This window comes from Solanum dulcamara, chromosome 7 (genome assembly GCF_947179165.1).
Source record: "Solanum dulcamara chromosome 7, daSolDulc1.2, whole genome shotgun sequence".
NCBI classification, from domain to species: domain Eukaryota; kingdom Viridiplantae; phylum Streptophyta; class Magnoliopsida; order Solanales; family Solanaceae; genus Solanum; species Solanum dulcamara.
Window position 1 is genome coordinate 53,782,550 of NC_077243.1, and position 16,750 is coordinate 53,799,299.

At 38.1% G+C, this 16,750-nt stretch overlaps 1 pseudogene; it reads left to right on the forward strand.

Moving 5' to 3' along the window:
- The first annotated feature begins 4,329 nt into the window (after positions 1–4,329).
- LOC129894751 (protein AGENET DOMAIN (AGD)-CONTAINING P1-like) lies at positions 4,330–8,992 on the forward strand (annotated as a pseudogene).
- Positions 8,993–16,750: the final 7,758 nt, after the last annotated feature.

A 16,750-nucleotide genomic window follows, 5' to 3' on the forward strand; every position in this document is an offset into this window, starting at 1 on the left:
ATTTCTAATTAGGAATAGGTGATCTCTCCATCAGGTCTCAAATGCTTGACCTTAACCTGCTAAAAACTCAAACAACGTAACACATACTCTGCAATATCTCTTCTCATGTTGCTCCACTAGTAGTGTTGCCTCAAGTCATGATACGTGTTAGCTGTGCCTAGATAGATGGAATACTGGACTCATGGGCCTCACTGAGGATCATCTGAATCAAACCCCCAACTCTCTAAATACAAAGCCGACCACCGAACCTCAAAACCCAATCTAAGGTAGCTAGGACGTCATCACCTCCCAAAACCCGACCTTAAAAGTGCAAATAAATCCTCATCCTCAAACTGACAGCTGCGAATCTGGTCCAATAGAGATGACAGAGCCCCCATATAAGCTAACACATATAGGGAATCAGAAATATCAAGTCAAATCTTCCGATTAGCTAACGACCAGATGTCCAAAACCAAAGGTTACTCCATTATAGAAAGGAAGGCTTGACTACCCATACTCACCCCCTTCTGGCTCAAGGAGTCTATTACTACATTCGCTTTGCCCGGATGGTAGAGAATAGAGAGGTCATATTCCTTCAGGAGTTCAATCCAATGGAGCTGCCTCGAATTAAGATACCTCTGGCTCATAATGTACTAAAGGCTACCATGTTCAGTGTAAATCTCACATCGAAATCAATATAGGTAGTTCCTCTAAATCTTAAGCACAAAAAGTATTGCCGCCAACTCTAAGTCATGAGTAGGGTAGTTGCACTCGTGCAACTTAAGCTACCTCAATGCATAAGAAATAACCCGGCTTTGTTGAATTAGTACACGATGAATCCCTCGCCCTCAACTAGAAGAGTCAATATAGGAGCATTAGTAAGCAACTCCTCTAGCCTCAAAAAGATCCTCTCACACTTCTCTAACCATACAATCGGGACATCCTAGCGAATCAACCAAGTCAGAGGTGCCACTATAGTAGACAACCCCTAAACAAAACACCTGTAGTAGCCTTCTAATCCGGCGAAGCTATGAATCTCAGTCACAAAGGTGGGCTTGGACTAATCATGAATAGCCTCAAACATTGTCGGATCTACCATAATGCCATCCTTGGACACCACGTACTCCAATAATGCTACAAAATTAAGACAAAACCCGCACTTTGAGAACTTGGCTTAAAGTTGTTGATCTCTCAAAGTCTGGAGCACTACTTTAAAATATTGCTCATGCTCCTCTTGGCTCCGCGAGTATACCAAAGTGTCATATATAAGGACTATGACAAATGAGTCCAAGTACGGCCTAAATACCTGGGTCATCAAATCCATGAATGTGGTAGTGGCGTTAGTCAACCTAAAAGATATCACTAGGAACTCATAGGGGCCGTAACGAGTTCTAAAGGAGGTCTTAGAGATGTCTGTTGCCCTAATCCTTAAATAGTGGTAGCCAAATGTCAAATAAATCTTAGAAAATATCACGGCACCCTGAAGATGGTCGAATAGGTCATCAATCCTAGGCATGGGATAATAGTTCTTCAACGTCTTCTTGTTCAACTACCTGTCAATGCACATTTGCATAGTACCATCTTTCTTCTTAATGAAGAGGATTAGGATACCCCAAGGAGATACACTAGGTCGAATGAATCCCTTATCCAAGAGATTCTACAAGTGAATACTGAGTTCCTTAAGCTCTATGGAGGACATACGGTATGGTGGGATAGAAATAGGATGAGTATCCAACTCTAAATCAATAGAAAAATAGATATCGCGATTAGGAAAGAGGCTAGGCAGATCGGCAGGAAACACATCTGCAAACTCTCAGACAATAAGCACTAAATCAACTGTAGGGCCCTCCCTACTCACATCTCTAACATAAGACAAATATGCCAAACACTTGCTAGCCACTAATCTCCAGGCTCGATCAAAAGAGATCACCCCAATCAGCACATGACTAAAAGAGCTCTGCCATACCACCGGTGGAATACCAGGCATGGCTAAGGTAATGGTCTTGGCATAGCAATCCAACACCGCACGGTGAGGGGATAGCCAGTTCATGCCCAGAATCAAATTTAAATCCACCATATCAAGTAAAATGAGATCCATCTAGTGTCACGCCCTTGAATAGATATCACATAAGATCTAAAGATCGATCCACTACTAAAGAATCACCTATAGGGGTCGAAATACGCAATAACTCCACTAATGGCTCTAGACATATACTTGGTGAGAAAAACAATATACATATATATAAGAATATGTAGAAATGGGCATGGGCTCCTCTACCCTTTGCGTCGGCTATGCCTCTTAATCTGCCTTCCCGAGGACCATTATGATCCTAGCCTGGCCTCCGCCTCTAACTAGAGGTGCTGATGCTGGTAGAGGTGTACCTGCCTATGGAGTTGGTAAGGCAAGCCTATGTTGAGGGAACTCATGGGACCAATGGTCTAACTCTCTGCACTCATAGCATCCCAGAGCATGTCGGTTGAAATCTAGAGGTCGGCCACCTCTACCTGAAGAACCCACCTTGGAACCACCTTGACCCTGACTCAGACCGGCACTAGAACTAATATAACGGTGTTGATCACCCTCCAATGCTTGAAGAGAGGAATAGAAGGAGAGACTGGACTAACCCGACTAAAATCTCTAGTATGATTTTCATAAGACTATCGGGGTCTAAATTAGCGCTCATCATGGCTATCCTAATGCCTAGCCCTCTTACCGCTGCATCTTAGTCCTCGTGAGGGAACTGCTCGATCATGCATGCAAGGTCTACCACCTCTAGAAACAAGCGGCCAACTGAGACTAATGACTGAGTCTCAGTCCATAGCTAGAGCCTCAATCCCCTAACGAAGCACCTAACTCTCTCCTCCTCTGTAGGTAATATCATGGAAGCATGCTCGGATAGCTTATAGAATCGGGCTTTATACTCTGATATTATCATGGATCCCTTCTCCAACCGTGAGAACTGATCCCGGAGCTAATCTCTGATGCTCTTAAGGATAAAATTGGCAAAGAAGGCCTTTGAAAACTTAGCCCAAGTGACCGGTGGAGACCCAGTTGGCCTAGACTCTAGGTACGTATGCCACCACTTCTTGGAGAGACCATCCAATTAGTAGGTAGTGAAGTCGGCTCTTCTCAACTCTACTAAACCCATGGTAGGTAGCCTCTTATGGAAAGTAAGTAGAAAATTATAGGCATCCTCACCCACAGCCCCAAAAAACCTCATCGGTGATAGTCAAAGAACACCCCGAGCATCTTCTTCTCCCATAGTGGCACAACACCCTCTAAATCGTCAGGTTGAGCAATTGGCATTGGTGGTTCCTTAACATTTATTATCGCTGGTATAGGCTAGTCCTGTAGTGCTAGAGCGGCTAGAGATAGGGCCTAGCGTATGTCCCCAATGGCAGCTAATATCTTGGAGAGCATCGCTTATAGGTATAGAACTGTTGCTGGCTTGGGCAGTGGCTGGGCAAGTCCCGAGCCCACTGGCTGCTGATGTAATAGAGCTATTGGTGGCTCTACCTCTTGCGTCTGTGCTAGCTATCACTGAAAAAGAGTGGGACAAGTGAGATTTCCAGAAACCAACAAGACATACTAAACGACAATGACACAAAATAGACATGTTCCTAAAGACATCCAGTAGCCTCTTGAAGATAAGTCATGGATGTCTTTGAGCCTATCCATAGGATTCTACTAGACATTATCTCTCTACAAGTGAGACCGGTGAACCTAGGGCTCTAATACCAATTTATCATAAACTGATTTCTCAAGTCATTATGGCACCTACTATAACCCATAAGTGGGCAAGCCGACCCATATCCAGAACTATAAGTAATGGGATATCAGGGTAGAAGACCAACAACTCTATCTAAAAATAACAATGAAATTGACAGAAGTATACATGAACGGGTGAAAGCAACTAAATATATACAAATCAACAAGATCCCTCCCAGAACCTGAAAGTCACACGTACATAGCTGCTAATAAGATAGTACAACTCCCAAAAGTGGACCATTGCAACAAAGTTGACTCAAAATGCAAAAGACAGGAAAAATGTATATATAGAAAGAGACAGGTAAATCTAGGATGCAATGTCTCACCTTTGCCTCCGAACACGACCGCAACTAGCTCAAAATCAACGCCGTTTGCTAGTACTTGAACCTGCGTCACGAAAATAGATGCAGAGTGTAGTATGAGTAGAAAAACAATAGATACCTAGTAGGCATCATAGGCCAACCTAGCAAGATAAGCAAAAGTAAACTGAAATGCGAGAAATTAATTTAACCACGTATAAGTTGGACCACGGACTGAGATCGGGTGACTATAGCTAATGAGTCAACATTAGGAGGTAGACCATGGATTTTAACCAGGTAACAGGAGCCAAAGGTCGACCATGGGTAAGCTAGACCGCGGACTGCAACTGGGTAACTGTAGCTAGAAGAATGAGCATAGGTAGGCTAGACCACCCACTGGAATCGGATAACTGTAGCCAAGCCTGAACACCAGTAAGCTAGACCATGTATTGGAACCGGGTATCTGTAGCTAAGAAACCAATCATAAGTAAGATGGACCATGAACTTTAACTGGATAATTGTAGCTAAGGAACCGAACACCAGTGAGCTGGACCACCGACTTCCACCAGGTAACAGTAGCTAAGGAACCGAACACCAGTGAGCTGGACCACGAACTTCCAGCAGGTAACTATAGATAGGGGATTGAAATGATTCCAAATCAACATTCAACCATGCATCAAGGGGAGTTACTCCAAACAAAGTGCCATCCATATATCATTCCAGCCCAAACAAAAAATAACCCAAATCACTAAGGAAACTTCCAAAAGCCAAGAGCCGAGCAATATTGGACAGATAGTAGAATAGGGCATTATGGAGGTAAAATCACAAGGTGAGTTGCTTAGCTAAGGCTTAGACTACCAGACTCAAGTCTATTATATTTGTCTACAGGGAGCTAACAATATGAAAAGACATCGGAAAAGCTCAAAGGCTCAACGACATCGAAATCGTACAAGTCTAAGGCAATACTAGTCTAAGCCTAGACTAAGGCCAAACATTCTTCTAAACATATAACCACAGGCACAATTTTCACCAAGAGGCATAGATGATCAACAATTATAGGAGTCATGCTTACACAATCCAATAATTACCCAAAATAAGGCACAGGGCAATGATTTTAAGATATTAGCATGCTCAAAACCCCAACCTCTCCAAACTCATTCAAATAAATGTACAATTTCCTAAATATGTTTAGTCTTATGAGGGGAAAACTGTTGTCTTCCTGAAAGCTGACCAAGAGGTCTAACTCATGAAATTGGAGTTTTTCCCTTTCGAAAAGCCTCCGGATGCTGCCATGCTATCAATAATAATATCACAACGTTAATATGATCGCTATGGAACTAAAATCATCAAATTCAAAGACAGACCAATTTCAGAGTCAAAAAACAAGAATTGTGGAACCCACTTTGTAATTCATGGAATTGACTCTAAGAATAGGTTCTAACTACTACCTCAAGCTCATTCTCCAATAAGGACCACAATTCAAACCTCAAATCAGCCCCAACTGTAACATGTATTCATGATCAACCTCAGGTTTTAAGAACTTAGGAACGTTGGAAAATAGAAAATTACCTCAAGAGATCCTCAACTCCAAATTCTGAACACACCACTGGATTCCCCTAAACAATCTATGCAAAATAAACTTTTGAATAACCCAAATTGTCCAAGAATTGAAGAAGAAATCACGCTTTGAAGTTTTCTTCAAAATCTTGCAATCACGACATAAGACGACCCTCAAGTATTGCTTTAGCGACCACCCAGGGATCGCTTATGCGACACCCACCTAAAAGACAGCCTCACTTTAGCGACTAATGGTCTCTTAGGCGATTAGTCGCTTTAGATACAGGTCTATCACTTAAGCGACACCCATCCAATAAGGTTGGTGCAAAATAAGCTTAACAAGCCAAAACCTCCGATGGGATACTCAGGATTCGTTCGGAACTCCGCATGCGCAAATAAGATATGCTACCCCACAGAATTCGATGTTTCGGACTCAATGATGCAATCGAAATTTCCATATGATGTCATTACAGATGAAAATTGATCCCATATCCAAAAGTCATTTTGAGCCAAATTCCATAACGACCCTCGGGACTAAACCGAAAGCCTCGAAAATTGAATGAAGTGTCATTCCAGACTAAAATCGACATTTTAGAACTAACCGCATTTTCAGAATTGTTATCCGAGCATGTTTTCTAAGAATGTTGACCAAGGTCAACGATAGGCCACATTTCAAAGGCAAAAGCTCCAAATGATCCTAAACTCGCATTGATTGCCTCGATACTCATGTCAACCATGCCACTAGCAAAATTTGCCCACTCCGAAGCTGATGAAATTGTCAAAATTCCATTATGAGGTATTTAAAAAAAAAAGACAACTTTATTTAAGGCTAATCCAATACAATTGTATAATTGTATTAAAAATGCATTTAATATAGCAACTAAACAAAATAAACTGTAGTCATTTTTTTATAATTACCATAATTATAGCTATTAAACTTCAAACTATTGTAATTTTTGAAATTTTCACTTTAATTTATACTTAAAGCAGATTAGGTAATTCAAGATAGATTTTGTAGAAGATTTAAGTAATTTGATTTCAACAGAAGTCTTACAAAAGTTGGTGGTTCCAACAAACATAGTTTCTCAAAATTATGTTTTAAGACGCTTAAGAACAACTAATTGACTTAGTTTTCCTTTTGATAAAAAAATGAAAAAGAATGAATTGAAATCGTTCTTTAGATCTTATGAACTCTTACAAAATTGGTGTTAATTTTATTGTCTAGAAATAACCCTACTATTTAAGTATAGATGAATATCCAGATCAATCTCTCCATTTTATTTCTTAAGTAAAAACACAAATTATTAAGTTCATATTGAGTTATGAACTCAATAAGTTATCTACAACAACTACAACAAAACATACCGAGTGTAATCCCATAATTGAGATTTGGGGAGGATAGTGTGTACGCAACCTTACTCATACCTTGAGAAGGTAAAGAATTTTTTCTGATAGACCCCCGACTCAGTAACAACAACACACAATATAGCAACCCAAGAATATGAGACAACATGTAATAACATAATTGAGAAACAAGATAATATGTGAAATATAATAAGAATATTGATTAGAGAGTCTAGACAACATTTGGCTACTTACTAATCTTCTACCCTAATCCTCAACCACCATATTTTCCTAGTTAGGGTCATGTCCTCAGTAAGAATTGCACAAAAAAAGTGAACAAGTAAAACCATCAAAAAAAATCATGAAAAGTGTATCAGAAAATAATTTTTGAATAATTGTCATCTATGAATACATAGGATATAAAGTCCATTATTATATGGTGTGTTTATTTAGTTTTAAGATATTACGAATGAACTTTTTTCCTGTGTTGACACTGATGAAAGAACTAATTAGAGAACATTTGTAAAGTATTCACATTTAGAGGGAACAACATTAAAATAGAGATTATTGTAATACAATTTTACTAGCTCAATACACAAAATATAGGACAACAGACAAAAAAGATTACATATTAATATAAATATTGTTGGTGATACATATGTTTACCGCATTTCTCAACTTCATTGTCATTTGTTATCTATTAGATACTGATTTTTTTCCTAACTCAAAGTCGTTAGTTACTGGTGAAAATCCCAAGGTAAGTAAGGGTTTTTTATTCTATTTTATTTCTTTGTAATTTCATTTTAATTTATATTATTTACTCAATATATCAATAGACTACTTATATTTCATAATATGTCTCTTTGATCATTTGGTGCTTCAATTATTTATTTTGATGATGATTTTTTTTATTTGGGGATAGGGGAATGAAAATGAAAGAGGGGATTACAAGGTGATAATCGAATCCTCATTAACAAGGTGAAAATTCAAGTAGCCAACTAAGCTACTAAGTTTTCTCTATTTTTGATGATATGTGTCAATTCTTGGAAAATGTAAAAAAATTGAGTCAACCATATGACTAGTTTAGATCGGATTATCTTTTGATGTTTTCTTGAATTTTTATTTTAAATAGACGGGAAATATGGAAAAGGTTGTATCTCATTTCTAATTTCTTTAATAATGTCCATTTGGGATTTTACCTCTGACCTAAAGCAAGTTTTAAACCACTTTTTGAATGGACTAAAATCTCCTCTTACTTAAAAAGGATTCAACAGTTCATATACAACTAGAATATCTTGTTTCAATTTTGTATAGTATAATTTTTTGATAAAGGAGATTCAATTGAGCTCATTTTTCTATACATATCTTGTACCATGTCACAAATATGTGTATTAAAAAATATAAGTGACTAAACTTTCTTGTTCTATTTAACAATAATATGACTACTCTACAACTTGTTTCTCATTCTATTGAATCAATCTCAAGTACAGTTGCAATGGCTTCAACCAAAGAAAAATCAAAATATTCAGAGGAACGTCAAAAATCATGAATTGATATGATCTCAAAGTCCACAAAATCAATAGCAATCAAGAAACAACAGACAACAAAAATATTTCAAAAGAATGATGAAGTTGAAGTGGCAAGTCAAGTAGATGGATTCGCAGGTTCTTACTACAATGCAACTGTTGTCACTTCCTTTGGCGCTTATCATTACGGATTCAAGTACACAACTTTGTTGACTTATGATCAAGCCTCTCCACTAGAAGATATTGTAATTATTTTTGAGGTCCGCCCTGCTTCACTTGATCATCAAAATGAAACAATGCAAGTGAAAAATGACTTCCGTCTATACAATATGGTGGATGTGTTCGCGAATGATGGTTGGTCGTTCAGGCTTATCATTGGTAAAATTGGACAAAAGTATTATGTCTATTTTCCTACTACTGGGGATAACATTGAATATCCTAGTGATATGTTGAGATTTCATCAAGAATGGTCTGATGGCGCCTGGATATATCTTCCCAAGACAAGAGAAGATTTTTGAATTGTGTTGATTTTTGTTTCACGAAACTTTTTATGTACTGTAGTATAATATGAATGTTACTTAATCATTATCGTTAACTTATACTGAAAAACAAATGCTATGAGATTTTGATATGTTGTGTCAAGGAAAAACAATATGACAACACTACAAGTTTGAACAAAACTTGCAAGTTGAATATTTAAAGTTACCAACCTTATTACTTTAGCTAGTGAAATATTTAAGGAGCTTAATTATTTAAATTTTGTTTGAGTCATGTTTTGGTTTTTGAATGATAATTTAGAAATTAGTAGAGTTGAGATTCATGAAAATCATAAAATAAATGCCTCCCATATACTCTTCCTTTTTGTTTTCAAAGTTGGCAATTTGAATAAATGGGGCTTGAAGAATCTAAGTCAAACACACAGTTTGTAGGATCATTAAATTTATTTCACTCGTCAAATAGTGTAATTACATGTATATAGACATGAACTACACCAAAGAATAACAGTATATTAATCATACCATGTCACAAATTAGTTCCAACGCTTTTTTTAAAAGAAATCTTCACAAGAATCTTCACTTGAAACTTTACAGGAATTGGAGAAGAAGAAGGAAGAAGGAACTTTTTCTTTATATTTTGTAGTGAGGAAAAGATGTGTTGTTTCTTTTCAACGGAAATCTTTTATAAGCCTAAAGGGACACAACTATTCAAATAGTTGTGACTTTTCCATTCAAATAGGTGTGTCTTTTGCCATTGTATTAATATATATAATACATACTTATTTATTTAATCTCTCATGGATCAAGGTTGACCCACGTGGGCGATCTGTCCAATCTCCTTCAGGGCTGAAATGCATCCCTAGCTTCCAATGATTGTGCAGAGATTAGTCCAATCTGCGATGTATCTATCATGTATTTGATTTTATTGTATCTTCCTCAATATTTACATTTATCAATAGTCAAAATTATTCAATCTCCTTACTTTGAAATCTTGCTTCTAATTGGTTTCATGTCTAAACAATTATTTTAAAGAGATGAAGTAGAAATGACAAGTTAAATTTTTCCAAGGACACAAAAATAACCCAAATGTTGTGAGAAAAATCAGATGGAGCCCAAAAGAAGGGCTTGTGGACTTCTGTAGGTATTGGGGCTGTCTTGTTTGCTTTTCTCTACATGTAGTGTATCTTCTCTTTAGTACGACATCTATTTTTTTGAGGAAATTGGTATCATTTATTTGGGTTAGGAAGACAACTCTGATCTCAACAGTAGATAACATGAGAAGTTTGGACTAGTAGATCATGACGATGGCATCATCCATAAGAGATTTCCGATAATCCATCTTTTTCATTTTACAGCTCAATTTTACTTCAAAAATCTCTCCTCCAACCACCAAGAATGGCTTATTCGAGGAAATGATCACTTGTTCCATTTGGTTGTTTCCTTTTTTTGTCTTCTTAATTTTGAATCGGTCTTTCAATTTAAATATTTGTGTTGATTTGAAATTCAGAATTTAATTTCATGTCTGAATAGACATCTCATAAATCAAATGATATTAAAGTTTGATCTGTCACTGATGGAGAACTATGAAAGATATGAGCCCTTCCCATAAAGGCATTTCAATTGTCTGATTCTTCCTCCTCCTCATACAAGATGAATATGCATGTAATGACCTTGAGGGTTATTTTTAAAAAAAATTTAAAAAAATGCCATTTTATCCCTATTGTTAGGCCCTCAAGTGTTATTTGATCAGTTTGTGTGGTTGAATGTGTTAAAGTCTTAATAGCTTGTGAATTAGGTAAGTTCTTGAGTTTTATAGAGTTAAGATGTTAAAACATGGTTTTCAGTACCAATTACAGCTATGGGTCTCCAAACAAGATCTCAATAGTTCTATCAGCTCCGGAATGTGGAATTTGTTTCGGAGAGTGGTCGGAATCAGATTTGGGTTTGATACAGGATTTTGAGGTCTTAAGTTGAAAAGTAGGTTTTAAATGAGTTGATTTGACTTTGGTCAACATTTGGAGATCCGAGCATCGGATGAGAATTCTACCAGTTCCATTACTTTTGAAACATTGAGTTTGATCTAGTTGAACATTGACTTAGAGCTCAAAAACCTGAATCGTTGTTTTGAGTTTTTAGGCAGAAAAGAGGTTCGGGAGGGTAATTTTTCCATAACAACTTCTTTTTAAAAATCTGACTATTCTATTGAGTCTGAAATGTCGAATTCAGTATAGTAGCATATCCAATTTATTTTTATCAAACCTGAATGATTTCCAAGGGTCCAACCGAGAGTGTTTTAGGCTTGGAAAAAAGTGTAGAATTTGGTTTCTGGTGCAACTTAACTTACTCTTCCCGATCACGAAGTGTGGATTCTTTGTTCGTCACGATCGCAAGGGAGGGAACTTGATCACGATGGGTAATTTCTAAGTGCTTTGCGATTGCGAGAGTTAGTGGCTCGCAATCGCGATGCACAAATCGTGCATGAACACTATTAAGTCATGAAAATAGTCCCATTTTTAAAACACCACCATTGTTATCAATTTGGAACTTGGAGAAGGCGATTTTGTGTAGATTTCTTGAGGAATATCTTGTGTGTAAGTCTCTTTTTCAATTCCACATCATTTATCTATTAATTTCCTCTTCTAAATCCTTGAAAAAGTATAGTTTTAAGTGAGAATTGTTGGGGTTTCTTAAATTTCAATTTGGTTTCAATAATTTCTACCTTGTTTCTTGGCCTACTTTTATGGGGTTTTCACCCACAACCTCATCTTTTTTTTTTTTTTAGGGGGGGGGGGAACAGACCCTACACGAGGCTCCCACCTCTCGTGCACAGTCAGGGGTTGAGCAGCACCCCCAAGCCTTAACATAAATAAAATAATAAAAATAATAAAATACACGGAGGGGGACATAAACCTTACCTCCGAACTTAAGATGGTTCAGAATTCAGCCGACCTACTAAGATCGGCCAGCTCCTCTCCATTGGTAGATGGAAATCGATAAACCTATGAGAGGACTCCTCTCAATACAATAAAACTAAGAAAAACGTAAATGAGGGAGACTCTCCCCTTCCATGTCAATACAAGAAGAAAACCTACACTAGTCCTATTCAACTAAGCTACATTAAAACATAGCTAAATTGAAGAACAAGTATATGAAACTTCCAATTTCCATGGATCGAGATCGTTCATTTCATCTTCGCCTTCTTAATGTTTTTCATACCGAGCTTGTCCATGAGATGCGAGTGCTTCATGCAATGTCAGTGCATGGTGTTGCATATTTGGTGACATATGGATGTATTTCATTTGATGAGTCTTCAGTCGGCTAACTTTTTCAAGGTTGCTCGACTAACGTCTCCAGTTATCCGTTTAGGTTGTGACTTCTTGAGGTCTGTAGTTGCTACTTATGCTATCACACTACAACATGTGGGATCAGTTTGATGTTGCATGATGCATATTGTTGAGATTTTGCTGACTGTTGCTGAATTGTGTGTTGCTTTTGGCTTGTGTTGTTTCTGATGCTGTTGAGTGGTTGATGCATATGGAGCTTCTGTGTGACCTGCAGAATCAGTTGGACCACAAACAAGTACTACTATTGTTGCTCTGGTATCTGCAAGGGATTTAGGGTTGTTGTTGTGTGCTGGAAATGGTTGAAGATCTTCCAGGTAAGCTGCTGCTGTTATAGTACATGGCTTGTGCAACTGCAGCTTATTATAGTTTGCAGCTTCTGATGCTCCAGCAACCTGCATAAACAAACAAGCAAACACAAAGGTAGTGGAGCTCTTGTTGGTTCCAACAGTTGCTCCAGCAGTGGTTGTTTGGTTTCCTCATCTGGTGTAGTTGCATTGTTGAGAAACAGCCATAGTGAGTGCTGCCTGTTGGAAGTTGATGGACTTTTTCCACCTGCACAAAAACAATCAAACAAGAACCAATCAACAAAACAAACAGTAGGCTTGCACTCTATTGGTTGATGGTGTTCTGCAGATTCCTGTTGGTTGTTGTTGGTGTTGTGTGATTCATCAAGGTGTTGTAGGGTGTTGGTTGTTGGTGATCTTGTTGTGGGATGATGCATGTGTGTTGCAACCATGAATGGGCCTCCAATTGCTGGATGGTCTATTGTATGTCTGCACCTACCTGCACATCCAAGAATGAGAAGAAAGGAGAAGACCTCTACTCTATTCTTTACCTCTAGTGGTATGTTGATTATTCTATGAAAGCAATAAACTAGGGAGACTCTCCCTTTACAATATGACATAGCTATGTTGACTAAGAAAAAGTACATTGCAAATACATATAGGAAACTATTACACAATCTGACTTAAGATATATTAATCAAGGAGGTTGTTTGATCCTTTTTAGGCTTTTCCTTCTGAAACTTGCCAGTCCTAGCTTGTCCATCTTGAAGTAACCCTTTGTTTCTTTTGGAAGCTGCTGTAAGTTGTAGAATTGTTGTGTCTGATTAAACATGTAGCTGCATTAAGATAAGGTATCTGCAGGGTGATTTGTTTCTCTGAATATGTGTATGCACTGAAAGAATTCCAGTAGCTGGACCAAAGACTGCAAATTTGCAACATATTTGTAAATGCTCCAAGGTGGTTTGATATCTTGTTTCAGCCACTTGGTCAATAATTCTGAATCAACTTCCAATATCACTCTATTGTAGCCATGTTGAAGGCACCATTTGATGCCAATAGTTGCTGCTTGCACCTCTGCTTGGTTGTTAGTACCCTATCCCAATGGAGTTGCAAAGGCATATATTAAGTTCCCATTGTGGTCTCTTAATATTCCCCCTGCTCCAATTTTCCCAGGGTTGTCTAGTGCACTTCCATCAGTATTCAACTTCACTATGGAAGGTGGAGGCCTGATCCACACCACTTTGATCACTCTCATATCATGCTGGCATTTTTCTACCATAGTAACTAGCTCCTTCCAGCTCTCTGGCCACTTAATGTATGGGTAAGCATTGTTTATCAGCATGTATAGATCCTTACCTATGGAGAATTTAACTCTAGTAATACTAGATTTCTTTCCTCCATACTTGCTTGCACATCTATTCTTCCATATATGCCAACAAACAAAGATAGGAGTGGCCTGCAACATGAGCTTATGGACATCATTATTGGGCTTGGAAGTCCACCACTTCATCAGGATGCATCTCAGGGACATGGTGTCATGCAGGATCCCCCAGGAACTGGAGAATTGTTGCCAAATATGCTTGGCAAAATCTCCAGAAGCAAATATGTGCTCTATATCATCCAATCCAGGTCTGTAGCAACAAGAGCATGTTGCTGGTGCTACTCCAAACTGGCCAAGTTTATTATTGGTGGGCAGCTTATATCTGAGATCTCTCCAAAGTAGAAAGGAAGCTTTAAAAGGAATGTTGGTGTGCCAAGTGCTGCCATCAGTTAAGGTCCTAGCTTTTTTCTCCCTGATTTGTTCCCAAGCAGATTTGCATGTGAAGCCACCGTGAGAATTTAGTTTCCAGCAAGCTTGATCAGGTATGTTGTGTTTGTAGATAATATCAGTGCTAAGTATCTGCTGCACCAGCTGAGGAGGGGCATCTTTTCTGATTTTCTGCACATTCCATTCCCCATTCTCCAGATATTCAGAGACTGTAGTATTATTGAGCCTTGGTAGATAGCTATTGTGATTAGCTAATGGTCCTATACCCATCCAATCATCCCACCAAAAGCTGCATGTACCTGAATTGATGTACCAATTTATATGAGGCTCAATATTCATTTTATTTGCCACCATATGCTTCCACATAAGAGATTGACCTGTATTCCATTTTTTATTACTGGATGTGCTCTTTGGCAGTACTTAGCCTTTAAGAATTCTCCCCATAGTGTTTTCTTGGACCTGAAGGTCCACCACTCTTTGTATTGCAAGGCCAAGCACACATCTTGTATGTTTTTCATACCAATACCCCCTTCCTCCACAGGGTAGCTGAGTGTCTTCCAGGATGCCCAATGGTATTTTCTCTTTTCTTTGTCCCAGCCCCAGAAAAAATCTGCCATAAGCCTTGTAATTTGTTTAAGGGTAGTGACTGTAGGGGTGAGAGCTGACAATAGGTGGATTGGAAGGGATTGCAACACTGACTTAATAAGAGTAGCTCTTCCCCCATAGCTCAATATTTTGGTCTGCCATCCTCTAATCCTGGAGATCACTTTGGAGACCATATTATTAAAGTAAATGATTCTTTGACCCCCAATATATAAGGGACATCCTAAATAGTTAATAGGGCCATGAGTTGATTTGAAACCAGTGATAGAAGTTACCCTTTCAATAATAGCTGGATCAGTATTTAGAGGGATCATACATTGACTCTTTTCTTTGTTAATAAGCTGTCCTGATGTGTGTTCATATAGCTGCATAGTCTTCATGATCAGCTTGAGGGAACCCACAACCTCATCTCAATGAGTAGAATGTGTTTTTGAAAGACAATTTCATATTTGACCCTTTTCGAGAATGATTAATATTTGGACTATTTTACCCCTCTAAGTCTAAAATCTATCAATATGGGTGTCATTGGACTCCTTGTGATGCGTATGTTCCATTCTTGATAGTGGGTTGTCATTTCAGGTATTGAATTCAAGATTTGATCACTCATAGAGGAGTTCGAGTGAGGTTTCGACTATTGAGGTAGGTTTAGTTATCCTTCTTGGGGCTGAGTTGGGATGATTAGCCAAATTCTATGTTGTAGACTTTGGTATGGGTTCGTAGTGAACTTTGGGACTGTTAAATTGCTTTGAGATGCCTGTGTGGGGGCTTATTTATATTATGATACCTGTGTGGGGGCTTATATGTGTTGTTTAGCCCGTGTGGGAGCCTTATTTGATTTATTATCTGTGTTGAGACTGTGTAATTCATGACTTATCTGAATTAGAGATGTGAAATAATTATTTGCTTGAGATGCCCATATGAGGGGTTGTGTTGGGGGTTTGAGCATATATGAGTATTGAAATATTGTAGATTATGGGACCACTTAATTTGAGGTATTTCCTTTCCAATACTGTCTATTGAGGGTGAATATCATGTTTAGGTTATGTTTTGAGAACTTTCAACCTTGTTTTACATGTTGATTTGCATATTACCTCCATGCCTTATATGTTGTGAATGCATTCATCCTCATTTATATTATCACTGATCATTGGGAAGTTGAGAACTATGGAAATTCTTTTTGAGAAAGAAAATGTGACACCTTTCATATATCCTTGACCACGAGTAGGTGGAAAGCGAAGGAGATATTAGTATCATGAGTCCTTGGCTATGAGCTGGGTGGTGAGGCAGGTTATACATTGAGATTTTGATGAGGTATATGATCTGTGAGATCCTTGGGGTCTTTCTTGGTAGGATACCTCGGTAGGTGTATATGAGAGGTTGTGCGACAACCTTGATCCCACCATACCATCATATCATTGAATCATCATAATACATTGCATAGCATTGATACCTGTGATACTTCTATTTGTTAAAATATAATATTGAACTGTATTTATGTATTTACTTTAATCGCGCTATTCTATATAAATTGGTAGCAGCGTAGCCAGAGTAGGACTTTTTTGCATGCAGGTGGAAGTGTCCCTTAGTTTATTTCATAGTTTTTTATTAATTCCTTATACTAAGTTGGTTAAACCTACTAAGTACATGTGGATTCTACTAACCCCTACTTTTGTGTCCCTTTTGATGCAGCTACTAGTCAGGTTGTCCAGCGGGGTAGTTGATTCTAGTGGACACGTTATCATTGGATTAGTGGTGAGATCTTGGGATACGGATTTCTTCT